We start from the raw sequence: 5759 nt of genomic DNA on the forward strand, positions 1-5759 counted from the left end.
GTGGGTGTGGGTGTGTGTGGGTGTGGGGGGGGGGTGACCTTTGTGTTTCTGGACTGGTGATCTGCTCACTGTGTTCCCTGCTTCTCACCCAACAGCCGCTACATTCTCACCCAGGGGATAAAATGTGTGTGCTAAGCTTAAACCTGCACCCGAATGAACAAAATTCTTTCTTTGTGAGGGTAAAATATAAATTCTGGAATTATCTAGTCAGACTCTAGAACAGGGGTGGGCAATCGTGGTCCTCGAGGGCCGGTGTCCTGCAGTTCTTGGATGTCTCTTTGATTCAACACACTTGAATCCAACAGCTGAATCACCTCCCAAGTGCAGTCAAGTTTTCCAGAGTCCTGCTAATGACCTCATTATTTGACTCAGGTGTGTTGAAGTAGAGACACATCTAATAGTTGCAGAGACCGGCCCTCCAGGCCTGGAGTTGCCCACTCCTGCTCTAGAACTAAGTTCTGCAGAAAATGTGCAGGGTCACCTGGATGGAGGGCCAAAATTGACATAATTAAAACATTATTAAAAATAAAACCAAAAATGTATACAACTGAAAATGACATTAATAATAATAATATCCTTCTTCTAAATTATATCTGGAGAACCTTAGTAAAGTATATTAGTAAATATTATCGAGTCAAGATATGACATGCTCAGGACTCTTACCAATGAAGACTGAATTCTGATTTCAAATCAAGCAGAACTTCAACAAATTATCTGCACACATGTCTAGCAGGGTTACATTTTGTGTTAAAAAAAGATTGTGGTTTAATTTTTTGGATCACAAACTCTCAGAATATTAAAAAGGTTGATCTCACTTAATTGTTCATCACTGGATAAAATGTGTTTCTGGTCTGAATCCTCTCAGCAGCCTATCATGTTTGACTGATGTGACAATAAATCGTTTATTCCATTAATCTGGTCTGGTCCTTAACTTAACTTCATACATTCATAATTTGACATAAATGCAGTAAGTTTGATTCTACATCAATCCTCCTGCTCTGAAAATCACCAACTCTGCTCTAACATTCCTGATAGGCCAGATTTAATTGAATCTTTTTGTGGAAATAAAACAGAAAAAGAAACAGAGTGTGATGTTGCTTTCATTGATACTGAGGATTGAAAAGGAACTTCAAAAATGTGTGTGAACATCGTTATGCTTTCACATAAACAGAACCAGTGTTCTGTTGTGTTTTAAGGTTACCTTCTTAGGAACCTTAGAGTAAAATGAGAAAACATGACATGTGCTAGTGGTTCTAAACGAATCATAATATCACTGATGACATGTTAACAATCAACTCAGATATCTTGCTCATCCAGTTTTGGTATCACATTCATCTATCACATCACTTTCTCATTAAAATTTTTAATCTTATGCTTGTCTTTGCACCTTAGATATAATTTTTGAATGATTGACAGAACATTCAACTCCTCATGTGTTTAAAGAAGTTTTAATTGGTTACATTTTCTACTGCATTTTAGAAACATTTTGCTCATATATACTTTTCTAATGCTTTACCACAAGTGTCAAACTCCAGTCCTCGAGGGCCGCAGTCCTACAACTTTTAGATGTGCCTCTGCTGCACCACACCTGAGTAGAATAATTAGGTCATTAAGGCTCTGGAGAACTGATCTACACAAGGAGGAGGAAATTAAGCCATTTCATTTCAGTGTTTTGTACTTGGGGCACATCCTGTGCAGGACAGCAGCCCCTAAGGACTGAAGCTTGAGACCCCTGCTTTAGACCAAAATGTAGACATTTTTAAAGATTATCAATTTCAATGTTTTGTTGCAGAGCTGCTGTTACTGGTGAGACCCACAAAAAGATGTTCAGTTCTTTCACGGTTTGCCAAACAAATTCTACAACACCAGCCTGCGCATGAATAAACCTGGGCAAAGGTGCCATGACTCCTCCTTCCCTCTCCCAATTTTTCATGTCTGTCAAACATAACATTAGTGATGATTTGTGATTCACATTTTTTGTTTGTGGTGCCACGATATTAATGATGTTAATACAAGTGTATGAAGCAGCACAAAGGAGAATGTATGCAGCACTGACAGCATGGATGTTTTGACAACAGTTTTATTACATATGAGAAATATGGAGGTCAGCTTCAAGCTGACCTAGCTGCTTGTTGTGGCTGTGGGATGAGGGTTGATTTGTAGCAGGTGTTACACATGAAGAAATTGGGGTGGTGTGGAGAAACAAGGATAGAGACAGTATATGGAGTAAGGCGAGAGCGAGAAGAAAATATCTAGATTAGGTTTTGGTCATATGAGGTTAAACAGTATATTATTTAAAATGGGAAAACATCTTACAGGAAAATGTGATTTTTGTTTTGCAAGAAAAGACACTGAACATTTTTGATAAACTTTCCACTTCTGAGTATTATTGGGGTTTTTTGCTTTGTTTTGTTATTTTTGTTTTTTTTGTTATTTTTTAGCAAATGTATCTTAAAAAGATAAAATTAAGAGAAAATATATGTTTTTGTTTGTGTTTTTTTAAGTATTGAAATCTGTGTAGGCTGCACAGTGGTGCAGTTGGTAGCACTGCTGGGTTTGATTCCCAGGACCTTCTATGCATGTTCTCCTTGTTCATGTGTGGTTTCTCTCCAGGTACTCCAGCTTCCTCCCACAGTCAAAAAACAAATAACTGTCAGGTTTAATGATATCTTTAAATTCTCCTGTGGGTGTGTGCATTTTTTTTTAGTCCTGTCTGTCTCTGTGTTGGACTGGCGACCTGTAGAGGGTGACTGTTGACAGCTGGAGATAGGCACCAGCACCCCTCACAACCCCACTATGGTTAAGTGTGTAAGATAATGGAATGAAGGTATCTGTCTGATATACAGTACAGACCAAAAGTTTGGACACAACTGTGTGTTTTGGTCTGTACTGTATATTTAGTCTTTCGAAACTTACCAAATCATTAGAGGGGACAGGGCCGTGCAGAGACCTTTGGAGGGGCAGGGGCTCAAATTTAAAAAATGAAATGAAATGAATCAAAATGTCTCCAAAGCATCGACGGACAGATAGGGGCCACAGGGGGATTCCAGGTAGATTCCAGGTAGATTCCAGAGATGCGCATCGCAGCAGCTGTTCCTCCAGGGCCGGCCCAAGGTAATATGGGGCCTTAGACAGAACCCCGCTCCCTCCGGAACCCGTCCTACTAAGAACCTCAGCATCCTAACATGTTTAAATATAGATAAGGTGAATCTGTGAGAGGGAGACCAGGTTTATTGGCAGAGTTTAAAATCAATCACTGATTATTGGTTATTTGCTGTGATGTATTTGTGAACAAACCCAATTCAAACACAAAGATTACACCATATTGTAGCCATGGTAACACAACAATCAAACTATCAAGATGATTCTTTAAACTTTTACAAAGTAAACTTCCTAATTAAATCCTAAATGTACTATTTATTTTTCTCAGCTGAATGCATTAAATAAAATGTAATAGCATTGTCATTCTCTATAAATGATGCTACAGGTTTAGATCTATGATCTGTGTTACAATTAAACCATTTCTAGGGGCCCCTGAGTGTCTGAAAGCCCCTGAGTGTCTGGAGGCCCCTGAATGGCCCCTACCAGCAGCTACTGAGTTTTCTTTGCCTTGATATCTCAGTCTTATAATTCTAGGTCTCAGAGGTTTAACATCAAACTATTATATAGAGTTAAGCCCTTTGAGTTTTTGATCTATAAATCAGTCTGCAGCCACGTTGTTCTAGAGGTTAAATAGATGTTATTAGGGCTTAATTAGTAAAATGGCAGCAAATTAGCTTATTTCATAACCTTTGACCTTCTCTCCTCTGATCTGTTTAACAGCTCCAGTCTCAGATCAGCTCAGCCCTCCAGGACTGTCAGCAGCAGAAACAGAAACTTTATACCTGATGAGGAAAATATAGACTAGATTTGCTTTGAATTTCCCCGCATGATGGCAATGATATAGTAGGATCAAATTAGATTCTTGATTAATATGGGTTGTTGTTATGTTGTTGTACTGTATTTTTGTTCAATGTGCCCCTTTTTTAAATTTGACCCCCTGACCCTCCAAAGGTCTCTACACGGCCCTGGACTCAAGCTGCCTGTAGTGAACCGGGCTTTTAGCAGAATGATGAAGTTAAAGTCAGAAGTTTTCTCTGCAGCTGAAGCTGCAGAGAAAACTGCAGTTTAATTTCTGAGTTTCTGAGTTTAATGGCTGAGGCGGGTTTTGTTCCGCTATTGCAAGGACCATTATGAAAATATAAATAGAAACAGTTTTTCTAACGTCAACATCAGACCTACGTTTTTATTCACAAACCAGTGTATGAAAAAATATTCTTGCCCATAATTTGATAGTTAGAGGACACAGATCCTCCTCCTCCTCACCATGGACCCGGAGTCTGAACAACATGGAGGCTCTGAGAGTCAATATTAGACTGAGGGCAGCCAGACTAGTTTATTTTTACTAAATTATTATATTTAGCTAAATATTATTGCTGAGGGGCACAAACAGGCCTTCTGACATACAGATTTAAAAAAAACAATCTCAAAAAGGGCAGGGGCTCAAGCACCCCCCCCCCCCCCCCCTCTCTCTGCACGTGCCTGAGAGGGGAAGTTGGTATGTTAGAGTTCTTATAGATGGAAATCTGCTGATTGGATGCAGCAATGACAAACAGATAGGAAAAGCAATAAGATTGACTTTTGTTGGTAACATAAATGTGAGTAAATTTGCAAAGGTAGAGGACGGGTCTGGCCCCTATGGGAGGTGTTATTTCAAAAGTTCCTTTGGGGATGGAGATGAAGGAGCTTGTGTTGAACTTACAGCCACACAAGGTGTAACAGGTAAAAGTGCTAAAAAATCAACTAGAGAAGTTGAGAAAAGGGACACTGAATCTGTATTGATTTAGTTTACACTTAAATCAACACAGGTGTAAGCTAAATCATCACAAATTTACTTTACACAGAAACACAAAAAACAACTAAATGATTATGTTTTTTTTATTATTTGTAAAGTTCAGTATAAGGAATACATCCCTACATCTATGAGATGTTACAGGTGTCAGGAATTTGGACATATAGGAAAAGATTGCAGAGGGATAAGGAGGTGTGGTGGTGATCATGACTATGGTGATAGTGTAGGTGTAAGTGTAGAGAGGGAGTACAGCCAGAGTGTTGTAACTGGAGGAAATCATAGAATGGCCTATTGGGGATGTGAAATTATGAAAAGAGAGATTGATGTGCAGCAGATAAAACTAAGGATAAAGTATGCAGAAGCAGTGAGGCGGGAGAATCAGGAACTTAGAGAAACAGGGAAGAAACAAAAAGAGCAAGTATAAGCTGAAGGAAAGTTTGCATGGGAGGAGAAAAAAAAGAATTGCTACCTTTAATGCTGGAACCATTAATGCTACTTCTGGTGTTAAATCCAAAACTGAGAGGATAATTAATAATAATTAATAATTAAAGCAGCCTTACATCCTCTTGATGTGGTAAGATTTAAGTGGGAAAAAGTAAGACATTAACTTAGTGTGCAGGCAAAGCAGGAACCATGCACTGAGTGATATTAGTAAGATTTTTTGGTGTTGCAGCTTCAATTAGGACCAAGGAGGAAGTATGGGGTAACCAATGATGTGATTAGAAAAGGCACCAAGAGCTGTCTGACTCTTCAACATCATTGAAAAACATTTTACCCTGTTATCTATGCAGGCCTCCTGTCTGATATACAGGCTGCTCTCTGAATTTCTGCACATTTAAGATAAGACTCTTATCTTAAAGAAACTTAA

The sequence above is a fragment of the Xiphophorus hellerii genome, chromosome 15 (genome assembly GCF_003331165.1).
Source record: "Xiphophorus hellerii strain 12219 chromosome 15, Xiphophorus_hellerii-4.1, whole genome shotgun sequence".
Classification (NCBI taxonomy): domain Eukaryota; kingdom Metazoa; phylum Chordata; class Actinopteri; order Cyprinodontiformes; family Poeciliidae; genus Xiphophorus; species Xiphophorus hellerii.